Raw genomic sequence first — 15,290 nt, 5'->3', positions numbered from 1 at the left:
CAAGTCTAACATGAATATGTGTTTAGTTTGCTCGATTTGTTGTTTTGAGTAACTAGCATGAACACTTGAAATGGGTGTGCTTAATCTTTGATTTTGGATGATTAAATGTTGTTTAAATGTTATAGTTCATGTATTAAATGTGATACTAGCATCATTAGTTTCAATTTAATGTGTAGGTTGACTTGAAAAACTTCACTAACATGATTATTGATTTTGTGATTCTTGGTTAGGGTTTGATAGATTTTAAAATGAACTTTTGATGCATTAAATGCTTTGCAATGTTATTTGTAAGTGTTTAGTTATATTGTATGCGTAATTAGCTACGAAACGACATATTTATAACATCCCGTTTTTCTTCATACATGTCCGAGGTACGTAATTGATCTTTAGAATGTTCATACTTGGTTGTATAATTGTATAAAGATGTTTGTACGATGCGTGTATGAAGGGTACCAAGCATGCACGTGTTACTTGTTCGTATGTCGAAGAAAACTGGACGTTGTTTGAGTTACAAGGTGTGTACGTACCTTTTCGACCCCAAATAAAGTTTGAGTTGATGTTTTAAAACCTTACCATTAGAAAGGAAATCTTATTACGTTTCCAATGATATTTGATTCATCGAAAACGGAGTTACGGTCAAAAAGTTACGACCAAAACAAGTTCAAAAACCGGGAAAAAGTGTGCCAGGCGCAAATTGTGGCTGCCAGGCGCAATTTGCGGCTGGCTGGGGGTCAAAAATACATTCAGGACCCAAATGGGCGCATTTGGGCGGCCGTTTTTGCGGCCTGGGCGTAAATTGCGGCTAGCAGGCGCAATTTGCGGCTGGGGACGGGATTTTGATGATTTTCTTGATATTTTGAGTTTTAAATCAAGGGTAGTTCCGTCTTTTCGTGTATAGATCTGATTGGGACATTAAATCTCAACCACTTATCCATTCTTATTCATTTCTTTTCCATTTTCTTTCTCTATTTCCTCTCAAAACATAAAACCCAATTGAATTCAAAGTAAGATTTGAGAGTGGAGATTTGTGAATCAAACCTTGGAGCAAGAATTAAAGTTGTTCTCCTTGTTCTTAGCTACAAGAGGATAGTGTTGGTAAGTCTTAACTCCATATTTTGAGTTTTAATTAATTTGTGCTAGGGTTTGGTTCATTTGGAACTTGTAAGACCCATTTGGGGTAATATGGGTGAATTTGGGTTATGTTGATGAAAGGAAAACCCTAATAGCTACAATCTAGGGTTTTGGTCAAATGAAATGAGATTTGTAAGTGTTAATTGTGTTGTTAAGCACTAAAACACTTGTTAAATGTTGAAAGAATGGTAAATGGGTTAAGTTGACCAAATTTGTAGGTATTAAGTGTTGAAATGGGTCAAACTAGTAATGTTGACCTAGTTTGGGTGAAATGGGTATGAATTACCCTAAGTTTGTGTTGGTTTAAGTTAGTAGACTTTAAATCGCTAGTTTTAGTGATTTAACATGTGTCTTGGCCAATTAAGGGCGGTTTTGGTGTAGTGGAGTTATTTAATGCAAATTGGGTCATTAAATGCTCAAGTGTAAGTAATGTGGCTAGTTCCACTAGTTTGTGTATTGAAAGTGTACTTAATGTATTAGGTACATTGCTTTGAAGTTCGGAAGTGCATAATCATCATCCTTGTGTCAAGGTGAGTGGAATAATTATGCTTGTACGTATATAATGTATTTATTTGTGTGATATGAATGTGGAATTGTCTCGGTGTTCAAGACACCACATTCTAAGTAACGAGTAGTATTATCGCGGTGTTCAAGACACTACTCATTGTTTGATTGACATGTGGTATTGTCGCGGTGTTTAAGACACCACATTGTCATGGGAGTGGATGCCGCGGTGTTCAAGGCACCTCTCATTGTTTTGATTGACATGTGGAATCGTCGCGGTGTTCAAGACGCCACATTGTCATGGGGGTGAGTTAGTCGCGTTGTTCAAGACATCACCCTGGGGATTAGTGATTACGCGGTGATTAAGTAACACTAATGGATGTTATGAACTCCGATGGTCTTTTACGAGTACCGTTCCCTTGTACGATTGGTTAACCATGGTTGTGCGAATGTGTATTTAGCATATTAAATTGTGAACTATATGCTATTATCGATGCTAGCTTCTTGTGAATTGCGGATCTTGGTTTATGCTTAATGTTTAGTTGTCGAATTGCTAGCTTGTGTACAGTATTGTGTAAGTGATTGCAAGTAAGTAGGTTGTATATGAACATGTATAATTATTGCATTCACTAAGCATTAGCTTACCCCTCTCGTTGTTTATCTTTTTAGATGCAGGCGTGGACAAAGGGAAGGGGTTATTGGATACTAGTTCCCCGTGTTGGATTATTGCGAAGCTTTTGGAAGTTGGCCTAACGTTTTGGATAGTTTAGTCCCAAACCATGCTCGAAGTATCGTTTGGATTATAAACTATCATTTGTAGTGGGTCGAACTTATATTAAACTTAATTAATGGCCCTCGTGCCTTGTAAACATTTAATTTGTGGTACGTTTTAAATGGAAATTGTGGAATGGTTTACATATTTAATTGGCGCGTAAATGTGTATTAAAAAAAAATTTTATCGTATGGAATACGGGTTGGGTTGTTTCAAGTGGTATCAGAGCATGGTCTAAGGGATTTAGGCGACTCGAGATAGGTGCCTAGACTTAGACTTTATTGTGTGTGCGCTTTATGCGGGACTTGTAGGACTTTGGGTCGGATCGGGAATTGTTAGTGCATAGGTTTACGTGAACTAACCTTGCGCTATTTGTTTTGTGAAGTATTTGAAATCCATCAAGCGAGATAGACGTTGTACTAGCAAGTTAATGCGAGATGATCGCGTAACAATGACTAGCTACCATTGTTACGGGTGCAAATCGTGTCAAACAAGCGATGTACGACGATTGTTGAGCAAGATGGGGCGGTAAGGTGTATATGTGTATATGTGCGTGTCATGTCTTTTCATTCGTTGTTTAACCTCTTTCGTTTTATAGAATGAAGATGAGAAATGGACACGACACCGATAATGGGGGCACGAGCGAGGACACCGAGTTCACGGCTAAGGTTGAGGCCATCTTTAAACGTCAAAAAGCGGAGTTTCTCGAAGACGTTAAGAAAATGTTTCTTGATACGATTGATGAACAACTAGTCAATGTAGTAAAGGATCAAGTTAAGGCCGTTCTTCACGAAGATAATGTGGGAAGACGGGACTTTTTCTATAAGAACTTCAAGGATTCTCAACCTCCCACCTTTGAAGGTGAAAGAGACCCTCTTAAGAGTGCCCGATGGATCTCCGATATGGAGGGGCTTTCCGTACTTGTGAATGTCCTCTCGATAAAAAGACAAGGTACGTGTGTAGTATGTTGAGGGGCGATGCTAAATTGTGGTGGGACGCGAAGATCCAACTTTATGGCGAAGAGCAATGCATGGAATTCACTTGGAATGAATTCAAGAAAGAGTTTTTCGATGAATACCGGACTCCGGCCGATCTTACTAGGCTTAAGGACGAGTTACGTTCCTTGAGGCAAGGGTCGATGGATTTGAACACTCTCAAATCCGTGTTTTTGTCCAAGACCCAATTTTGCCCGGAGTATGTCGGGAATGATAAAATGTTGAAAGAAGATTTCTATCGAATCTTGAATGATAGTTATCAAGAGAGGATTAGTGTGAACGTGGTGAAGAGTTTCGATGAGTTGTTTAATATGGCCAAAGGTTTTGAGGCGCTCGTGTTAAGAAAGAGTGGCTTTACTTTTGGCAAGAGGAAGTTCGAAGCTACAAGTCATTCGAACAAGAAGAGTAAGGGCGCAACCGAGAGTGTCGGTAGTGTGAAGAAAAGTGTTCCCGAAGAGTTCCGTTATTCTTGCCACAATTGTGGACGAAAGGGACACATGGCCCGTGATTGCACCAACCCTCCTTCTACAATCAAACTCACTTGTTATAATTGTGGTAAAGAAGGGCATAAGCGGCCGGAATGTCCCAATTTGAACAATGATCATGTTAAGAAATTGGAGAAAGCGGCGGGTACGGCTAGGGGTCGCAACTACTTGATGACGAATGAAGAAGCCAAACAATCAAATGAAGTCGTCTCAGGTACTTTCGTGGTTAACTCTAGTCCCGCACGTATACTTTTTGATAGTGGTGCTAACTTGTCGTTTGTGTCTCCAAGATTTGTGCCTAAGTTGAATAAACCGCTAGCTAAGTTAAGTCATCCGGTAGAAGTCGAAATAGCGGATGGTAAAACGGTGCTAGGGGTTGATGTTTGTAAAAATTGTATTGTTGTGTTTGGTACCGAAACCTTTGAAATCGATCTCATTCCGATGACTTTGGGTGATTTTGATATTGTTGTTGGTATGGATTGGCTCGATCGTAATAGAGCAGATATTGCATGCCATGATAAATTCATTCGTGTAAAGACCCCAAGTGGGGGAGAATTAATTATTCATGGCGATAAGCGAAGAAGACTTGTGCCGATATGCACTTTTGCACGGGCACGACGTTTCCTTGTTAGTGGTGGCATGGCTTTTCTTGCCCATGTAGTTGATACTCGTGATGAGCCACCACCCATTCATGAAATCCCGGTGGTTAACGAATTTGAAGACGTTTTTCCGGATGAGTTACCGGGTGTCCCGGCGGAAAGGCAAGTTGAATTTCGCATTGAGTTGGTTCCGGGGGCTACCCCCATTGCTAAAACTCCTTATCGTTTAGCACCGACGGAAATGCAAGAGTTGTTAAATCAAACCCAAGAATTGCTCGAAAAGGGTTTTATTCGACCGAGTTCCTCGCCATGGGGTGCTCCGGTTTTATTCGTGAAGAAGACAGACGGTAGTATGCGGATGTGCATCGATTATCGGGAGTTGAACAAAGTGACGATCAAGAATCGTTATCCATTGCCTCGGATTGACGATTTGTTTGACCAACTCCAAGGTGCAACGTATTTTTCTAAGATTGACTTACGGTCTGGCTATCATCAAGTACGGGTCCGTGAGGAAGACATAGAGAAAACGGCTTTTCGAACACGTTATGGGCATTTTGAGTTTGTGGTTATGCCTTTTGGTCTTACGAATGCACCGACGGCATTCATGGATCTAATGAACCGAGTGTGCCAACCTATGTTGGACAAGTCAGTAATTGTGTTCATTGACGACATATTGGTTTATTCTAAGAGTATGAAGGAACATGAGCACCATTTGCGTGAAGTATTGAAGATGTTGCGGAAGGAAAAGTTGTATGCAAAATTCTCCAAATGTGAATTTTGGCTAAGGGAAGTTCAATTCCTTGGCCATATCGTGAATAAGGAAGGAGTCCAAGTAGATCCGGGGAAGATTGAGACGGTAAAGAGTTGGGGAAAACCGACTACGCCTACGGAAATTCGAAGTTTTCTCGGATTATCCGGTTATTATCGTCGGTTTATCCAAGACTTTTCTAAGATTGCTTCTCCTTTGACGAAGTTGACAAGGAAGAACGTAAGGTTCAATTGGGAAAATGAGCAAGAAATTGCTTTTCAATTGCTAAAAGAGAAGTTGTGTCAAGCTCCGGTTTTAGTATTGCCGGAAGGAGTAGAAGACATGACGGTTTATTGTGATGCTTCTTTAAATGGGCTCGGGTGTGTTCTAATGCAAAGAGGTAAGGTCATTGCTTACGCCTCTCGACAATTGAAGGAACACGAAAAGAGATACCCGACTCATGATCTTGAATTGGCGGCGGTAGTTCATGCGTTAAAAATTTGGCGCCACTACTTGTATGGTGTCAAGTGTACGCTTTATTCGGATCACAAGAGTTTGAAACATCTCTTTAATCAACGAGATTTGAATTATCGTCAACGTAGGTGGATGGATGTGGTAAAGGATTATGACTGTGAGATAATTTATCATCCGGGTAAGGCGAACGTGGTCGCGGATGCATTAAGTAGAAAGAGTCAACATCCGGCGATACGAGTAGGATCGTTACGCATGATTATTACTAACGATTTTCTTGTAAAGCTTGGTGAGATTCAAATTGAAGATTTCGTTCACAACAAGCATGAAGAGCGGATTGTGGGGCAAACGGAGTCTATTACGTTAGGCCCGCATAGTTTGTTGTCCTTTCAAGGAAGAGTGTGGGTGCCTAAGATGGGTGGTAACCGACAAGTGCTACTTGACGAAGCACATAAGTCAAAGTATTCCATTCATCCGGGTGCAACAAAGAGGTACCTTGACTTGAAGAAAGATTATTGGTGGCCCGGCATGAAACGCGATGTTGTTAAGTATGTTGAACAATGCGTCACGTGTTTGCAAGTTAAAGCCGAACAACAAAATCCGTACGGTAAGTTACAACCATTGGAAGTCCCGAAATGGAAATGGGAGCACATTACCATGGACTTCATTACCAAAGACGGCGAGAACCCAATATGATATGATTTGGGTGATAGTTGATAGATTGACGAAGAGTGCTTTATTTCTTCCCATTCGGGAAACGATATCGTCGGAGACATTGTCTAAGTTGTTTATCAAGGAGGTGATATCGAGGCATGGGGTTCCTATATCTATTGTTTCGGATCGAGATACTCGTTTCACGTCTCGGTTTTGGAATAAGTTTCATGAAGATATGGGTACTCAATTGAAAATGAGCACGGTGTATCATCCTCAAACGGACGGTCAAACCAAGCGTACGAATCAAACATTGGAGGATATGTTAAGGGCATGTGTTATTGATTTCGGTGGTAGTTGGGATGAGCACTTACCATTGGTGGAATTCTCGTACAATAATAGTTACCACACTAGTATTGGAATGCCACCTTATGAGATGCTTTATGGGCGTAGGTGTCGAACTCATATTTGTTGGGGTGAAGTGGGTCAACGTGAAATCGGGAGTACCGATTTGGTTTTAGAGACGAATAGTAAGATTGAGATGATTCGGGCTCGACTTAAGGTGGCGCAAGATAGGCAAAAATCTTATGCCGATAAAGGTAGACGAACGATCGAATTTCAAGAAGGTGACATGGTGATGCTTAAGGTTTCTCCATGGAAGGGTGTTATTCGGTTTCGAAAGCGAGGAAAGTTAGCTCCTCGATTTATTGGTCCTTTCAAGGTTTTGGAACATGTTGGCGAGGTTGCCTATAGACTAGAGTTGCCCGAAGAGCTTGCGGGGATCCATAACACGTTTCATGTTTCCCATCTCCGTAGGTGTCTTGCGGATGACTCGACTTGGGTGCTGTTAGATGAAATTACGTTGAATAATAAGCTAGAATACGTTGAAGAGCCGATAGCCATTCTTGATGAAAAGGTTAAATAGTTGCGTAACAAAGAAGTTAGGACTTACAAGGTGCAATGGCGACATCGAAAGGGTTCCGAGTTTACGTGGGAATCCAAAGAGTTTGTCTTGGTTTATCTTCCGGCTTGTCATGCGGCTTGGATCGCGAGGACGCGCTCCGATTCAAGTGGGGGAGAGTTGTAACATCTCGTTTTTCTTCATACATGTCCTAGGTACGTAATTGATCTTTAGAATATTCATACTTGGTTGTATAATTGTATAAAGATGTTTGTACGATGCGTGTATGAAGGGTACCAAGCATGCACGTGTTACTTGTTCGTATGTCGAAGAAAACTGGACGTTGTTTGAGTTACAAGGTGTGTACGTACCTTTTTGACCCCAAATAAAGTTTGAGTTGATGTTTTAAAACCTTACCATTAGAAAGTAAATCTTATTACGTTTCCAACGATATTTGATTCATCGAAAACGGAGTTACGGTCAAAAAGTTACGACCAAAACAAGTTCAAAAACCGGGAAAAAGTGTGCCAGGCGCAAATTGCGGCTGCCAGGCGCAATTTGCGGCTGGCTGGGGGTCAAAAATACATTCAGGACCCAAATGGGCGCATTTGGGCGGCCGTTTTTGCGGCCTGGGCGTAAATTGCGGCCAGCAGGCGCAATTTGCGGCTGGGGACGGGATTTTGATGATTTTCTTGATATTTTGAGTTTTAAATCAAGGGTAGTTCCGTCTTTTCGCGTATAGATCTGATTGGGACATTAAATCTCAACCACTTATCCATTCTTATTCATTTCTTTTCCATTTTCTTTCTCTATTTCCTCTCAAAACATAAAACCCAATTGAATTCAAAGTGAGATTTGAGAGTGGAGATTTGTGAATCAAACCTTGGAGTAAGAATTAAAGTTGTTCTCCTTGTTCTTAGCTACAAGAGGATAGTGTTGGTAAGTCTTAACTCCATATTTTGAGTTTTAATTAATTTGTGCTAGAGTTTGGTTCATTTGAAATTTGTAAGACCCATTTGGGGTAATATGGGTGGATTTGGGTTATGTTGATGAAAGGAAAACCCTAATAGCTACAATCTAGGGTTTTGGTCAAATGAAATGAGATTTGTAAGTGTTAATTGTGTTGTTAAGCACTAAAACACTTGTTAAATGTTGAAAGAATGGTAAATGGGTTAAGTTGACCAAATTTGTAGGTATTAAGTGTTGAAATGGGTCAAACTAGTAATGTTGACCTAGTTTGGGTGAAATGGGTATGAATTACCCTAAGTTTGTGTTGGTTTAAGTTAGTAGACTTTAAATCGCTAGTTTTAGTGATTTAACATGTGTCTTGGCCAATTAAGGGCGGTTTTGGTGTAGTGGAGTTATTTAATGCAAATTGGGTCATTAAATGCTCAAGTGTAAGTAATGTGGCTAGTTCCACTAGTTTGTGTATTGAAAGTGTACTTAATGTATTAGATACATTGCTTTGAAGTTCGGAAGTGCATAATCATCATCCTTGTGTCAAGGTGAGTGGAATAATTATGAGTGTACGTATATAATGTATTTATTTGTATGGTATGAATGTGGAATTGTCTCGGTGTTCAAGACACCACATTCTAAGTAACGAGTAGTATTGTCGCGGTGTTCAAGACACTACTCATTGTTTAATTGACATGCGGTATTGTCGTGGTGTTTAAGACACCACATTGTCATGGGAGTGGATGTCGCGGTGTTCAAGGCACCACTCATTGTTTTGATTGAAATGTGGAATCGTCGCGGTGTTCAAGACGCCACATTGTCATGGGGGTGAGTTAGTCGCGTTGTTCAAGACATCACCCGGGGGATTAGTGATTACGCGGTGATTAAGTAACACTAATGGATGTTATGAACTCCGATGGTCTTTTACGAGTACCGTTCCCTTGTACGATTGGTTAACCATGGTTGTGCGAATGTGTATTTAGCATATTAAATTGTGAACTATATGCTATTATCGATGCTAGCTTCTTGTGAATTGCGGATCTTGGTTTATGCTTAATGTTTGCATAGTTGTCGAATTGCTAGCTTGTGTACAGTATTGTGTAAGTGATTGCAAGTAAGTAGGTTGTATATGAACATGTATAATTATTGCATTCACTAAGCATTAGCTTACCCCTCTCGTTGTTTATCTTTTTAGATGCAGGCGCGGACAAAGGGAAGGGAGTTATTGGATACTAGTTCCCCGTGTTGGATTATTGCCAAGCTTTTGGAAGTTGGTCTAACGTTTTGGATAGTTTAGTCCCAAACCATGCTCGAAGTATCGTTTGGATTATAAACTATCATTTGTAGTGGGTCGAACTTATATTAAACTTAATTAATGGCCCTCGTGCCTTGTAAACATTTAATTTGTGGTACATTTTAAATGGAATTTGTGGAATGGTTTACATATTTAATTGGCGCGTAAATGTGTATTAAAAAAAAAATTTATCGTATGGAATACGGGTTGGGTTGTTTCAATATTGTATGTGTAAATTGAATTCCCGAATCATGAAATGCGTTTTACGAACTTGAAACTTGAATGATGAACTTTTAATGATCATTCGACGAGGTTTTTATTGTTGTAAATGATTAACTTGATTGATGATATGCATTTAGTTGTATTCCTTGTCAAAATACCTTTCCAACGATATAAGATACGTGTTTTGAATGTTTACGTTTCGTTATTTGTGAACGGGTGAAATTTGGTTCGAGACTTAACAAAATTAAGCAAACAGCACTTTTCATGTAGTAATGCGCGCCGCGAAAATGTGACGGTGCAAATGCTTAACCCCTGAGATTTTATCTGACCTGTTTCCATGCCTTAATGCGCGCCGTGCACTCCTGCGCGCGCCGCGCACATTTCCTGACCAAACTTTCTTTTTGTTTTATTTTTTCATAAATTCTTTTCTCGCTTAACCGCAACTCCGATTAACATGAAATTTGGATAACATGCTCATATATGATTTCTCATCATGGGAAAATTGTCGGACACCCGACCCGACCCCGTTGACTTTGACTTTGACCAAGTTTGACCTTTAGTCAAACTCAACCAAATACTTATGCAATCATCCTAACATGCTTTTACATTTGGATCATGCATGAAACTTGGCAACGTGATTCACATGTTTTATAATCGAGTCGTAACGAGCCATAGGACTAATTGAACACATTTCTCCCGACCTTGTGTCGTAACCGGTTAATTGATACAACTTACTTATTTAGGTCAAGACTAAGCAACTTTCATGCACACGTTTACTTTGTGAAGTACATTTATACTCGTGCACTCGAGGTGAGATCATAGTCCCATCTTTCAACAACTTTTATACTTTTAAATTATGGGATGAGAAACATATACAGTTTATATTACATACTTTATACTTTGAACACAAGTACGAAAATAAACATTCTACAGCGAGTTAGAATAAAAAGCCTCAATTCAATTATCATTAGTTACACTTGCAGGGTGTAAGCGAGAACTTATATTATGTGATCACATGGGCTTGACGAGCCTCATTCGGATGATTCGCTACCGTTAGCGGATGAAATATATTTTTGGGTTTAGTGTATGTTCTAACACTACGTAACAGGGTACAAAACAGTTAAGTCTTGATAATTGGGTGCTCGCGAACGTACTTTTGGAATGCAAACGATTTGGATAATCAACGTTATGGAAATACAAAATCTTGTGGTTCAAAAACAACGTTTACAAATACACCTATGATTTCACCAACGTTTTTCGTTGACAGTTTTCTATATGTTTCTCAGGTTCATGAATGGCTATTTGATACATGCTTCCGCGTACACTCATACTTGCTTGGGGTCAAGCATACATGCATACACTCTGATTACTTGCTTGGAGTCAAGCATACATACATACTTACGCTATTTATAGCAACCGTGATTTTAAACTAATTATGTCGCAAATTATTTCATTTATACTTTATAACTTTTGTAAACTTAAATTTGTTGTCGAACCGTTGGGTAAACTAAAATTTGTAAGTCATGCACGTTTCAAATGAATGCGACATAATTTTGGTCAAACGCGTCTCATTTAGGGACTATGACTACGTAACGAGACCTAAGTTAACGGCGCCGTCAATGACGATTTTGACGGGTCGTTACACTATGTTTTTGTATGCTACGCGAATAACGTATCATTAGTATTAATGACAGTTTTGAGTATATCAGCATCTACGTGAACCAGTCCCATAGCGCTTTTGTTTATTATCCCTGATTATCGTCTCGATCGTGCAGAGACACTGCATTAAGAGCACCGGTATCGTTCCTTGTTTCCACCGTTTCCAATGTGCAACGCTAGGAACGGCTTATCCACTCGCCGTCGGTGACCACCGTCGTAATGCCAACTTCACTCATATTTTTTGATAAACTTTCAATTCAAAACCATGATTTTTACCAACATTGTTATTTTCTTAATCCGTAGAAATGTTGCCAAAATTTTTATGATTAATTTTAGTTTACCCGGAACTTTGACTAAGCGTGATGATTTCCCAAACTTAGAGCTCCGTTTCTCAAATTCAATTTCATCGATAAAGTACTACTGCATGTATTTTTTCCCTTCATTATGATCCTCTTGGACGGAATATTCATGTAGCTCATCTTCCGAATTCAAAGTTCCCCCTTTGTTCTTCTTTTCCTTATGGACTTTAAACATGTCAGCATTGCCAGGATTACACCCATTATCTTTGTCGAGACCCATTTTCATTCTATGTTTTTCAACTTCTATTAGGAAAATGGAGCAAGTTAAATGACATTCTTTATTAAAACATTGATCATCCGTATGGTTGAGGTTTGGACGTAATATGGTTGACGTTTGGAAGTAATCTCCCGAATTCAAACTAGGTTGATCAGCCGTATGAATTGATAAATTGTGACTTGGCTTTTCCCTAGCATTGAAGAAAGGTAGCAAGGATGTGGGCTCTAAAGGACCGTAATTTGTACACCATCAATTTAGTCATACACAACGCATTACATTATTGTAATGTACTACACCTTACAACATAATTAATGGTGTAAGGCTAATTCTTAGGTGAACAATAGAACTGAAAACAAGCCTACTTGGTTATTGTCCCAACAACAAATTAAGAACGAGGTCTTATTCTTGTGTCATTTTTTCAATGAAATTTCTTTCTTGCTATAAAAAAAACTAAGTCGTGCAACGAATACACAGACCATCAGGTAGTCCCGCAAAAAAGAAAAAATTACGCTATTTGTACCTGTGGTTTGTACATTTTTGCATTATAAAACCTACACTTTTATATTTGCATGGTTGGTACCTACGCTTTGCTTATTTTACTTGTTTGGTACCAACACCTCAAATGTGCAACACATGTGAGGGTAATTTCGTCATTTTACGTATAATAATAATAATAATAATAATAATAATTATAATAATTGGTGAATGGATTGAGAGTTGTAGCAGCTACCAGGAAGATTTTGGGAGAAGATTGAGTTGTATCATTACTCAATTGAATTTGTGCCCACAAGGTGTTTGTTAAAAGTCCCCTATGAGTTTTTTCTTGGCTTCATGGTTATAATTTTATTGGTGTATGGGGATTTTATCTCTGTCATTTTAGCTATGCACTACAACTGAAGGTTGTGTGCAGTTATGTCGCATGCCACAGTGAAGTTTCATTGTCCCTTTGTGGGTCTTAGTGGCTGTCAAAATGGGAGTGGAAATGGGCTTGTTAGAAGTTCTCTTATCAAGCATCTTAGTGATCGTCATTGTGGTATCGATGCGCGGGATATCACTCGACATTCTCTTACTTCTAATTTGGGTGTTTATACTGAGGCTGATGTTACTTTTAGGCGTATGGGGATTTGGTTATGTGGTGTTTGCTACAAAACACACACGGTACGTGCTAAGTGCCGTCATGGTAGGGGCCCGGATGTGCCGCCCCCCGATGAGGGAAATGGTGTTGTTCGTTTTGTGCTTCATAATTTTTCCAAGCCACTAGCTCCCTCTTCTCCTGCTCGACTTTGTATTGAGGATGGTTCGGTGCGTGATCATAACGATGGTTTTGACGTGGCTCTCCTGGATCAGTTGTTCTCTAAGGGGTTTCGCACGGTTAAGTCTATCCCTCCCAAGTGTCGTTTGGGGTTTTCTCGGGTTTTGAAAGGTGCTCTTGATAAGGTGATCTTTAAGCCTGATGACATTTCTAGTTGGGTCTCTTTGTTGGTGTTACCCCTTTGTACCCTTAAAACCTTTCGGCCACGGAGTAGTCGTGAGTCTAGGTCTTCGATAAAGCGTCGGCATCAGGAAGAGAATATTTCCCGTGCTATTTGCTCTTGGGGGACAGCGGGTGGGAGTTTACAGCTTGTGAGGGAGTATTTGGCAGAGGATTCTCCTATGTTGTCAGTGGTTGATGATGAGGTCCTTGATTGGAAGAGCGTAATATTAAGCAGTGTCGTAGGAAGATTTGTGATGGCCATTACACCGCTGCAGCTCGTGTTCTTTCTTCATCAGGCGTTGCTCCTTATAATGACGCCACACTGGCGGACTTGCTGTCTAAGCACCCTTCTTCTATCGCTCCATCCTTGCCTGATATGACGGTTGATCACCTTCACCTCGTTACGACTTCTGCTGTTGTTTTGGGCCAGATTAAAAGTTTTCCTCGGGGCACTTCATGTGGTAGGGATGGTTTACGTGCACAACACCTTATGGATTGCTTGAGTGGTGCTGCTGTGGCAGTCTCGGATGAGTTGGTTGGCTCTATTACCGGAGTCGTTAATCTCTTTCTAGCTGGAAGGTGCCCTATGGAATTAGGAGAGTATATTGCTAGTGCTCCCCTCACACCGCTTGTCAAGCCCGGCGGTGGTCTTCGTCCTATAGCTGTGGGTACTGTTTGGCGACGTCTTGTTTCGAAGGTTGGCGCTGCTATGGTTGGCCAGTCTTTGGGAAGTTACTTCGATGGTCTTCAGTTTGGTGTTGGTGTTTCTTCAGGTGGTGAGGCTATTCTTCATGCTGTGAATCGGATGATTGAGGATCGTGGCTCTGATGTTGGCCTCTCTATGTTATTAGTTGATTTTCAAAATGCCTTCAATCTAGTTGATCGTACGGTCATGTTACGTGAAGTTCGCCACCTTTGTCCGAGCCTTTCTCGGTGGGTTGAATTTTGCTACTCTAATCCAGCCAGATTGTATTATGGGAACCACACATTATGGTCTTCTCAGGGGGTGCAACAGGGTGATCCCCTTGGTCCGCTGCTTTTTGCTTTGGTCCTACAACCCTTGATTTCTAAAATCAGAGATAATTTTGAGGTTTGTCTTCAGGCGTGGTATTTGGATGATGGTACTATTATTGGGGACACTTTGGTGGTGGAGAAGGTTTTGCATTTGATTATGGAGGATGGGCCTCGTTTTGGGCTGCATCTCAACGTTGAAAAAACAGAAATTTTCTGGCCTACGGAGGACCCTCGCAGCAGGCAAGTAGGTGTCTTTCCTCCTAATATTGCTCGGCCTTTAAATGGTGTTAAGTTGCTTGGGGCCCCCGCAAGTTCCGATCCTGGTTTTAGTAGTGAACTGGTGATGCAAAGGGTGACCAAGTCCATTGCGCTTATGGATTAGGTTGCTAAGCTTGATGATCCTCAGTGTGAGTTGTTGTTGCTTAGGGCATGTACGGGAGTTTCTAAACTCTACTTTTCCTTGCGTACTTGTCCTCCTAGTATATTTGAGGCGGCTCAACGCGCTTTCGATGGAGCCCTTCGATCTTCCTTGGAGCGTATTGTTACTGCTTCAGGGCCTGGGTTTGGTGATTGGCAGTGGCGGCTTGCCACCTTGCCATTTGCATTTGGAGGGCTTGGTGTTTATTCTGCGGGAGATGTTCGTCATTATACTTTTCTGGCTTCTCGATTACAGTCTGCTGGATTGCAGACCAAGCTACTTCGTCATGCGAGTATTGTTGGTCTTGGTCGTGCTTTTGAAGATGCATTGGGTCTGTTTAATAAAACAGTTGGGTTTGATATTTTAGGTAATCCTAGTGAGGTCGCTGCCCTAATACTCATGAAGAAATTGGCAGATGT

The sequence above is a fragment of the Rutidosis leptorrhynchoides genome, chromosome 9 (assembly GCF_046630445.1).
Source record: "Rutidosis leptorrhynchoides isolate AG116_Rl617_1_P2 chromosome 9, CSIRO_AGI_Rlap_v1, whole genome shotgun sequence".
Taxonomy (NCBI): domain Eukaryota; kingdom Viridiplantae; phylum Streptophyta; class Magnoliopsida; order Asterales; family Asteraceae; genus Rutidosis; species Rutidosis leptorrhynchoides.
The sequence above is the reverse complement of the archived record's forward strand: the minus strand, read 5'-3'. Positions refer to the sequence as shown.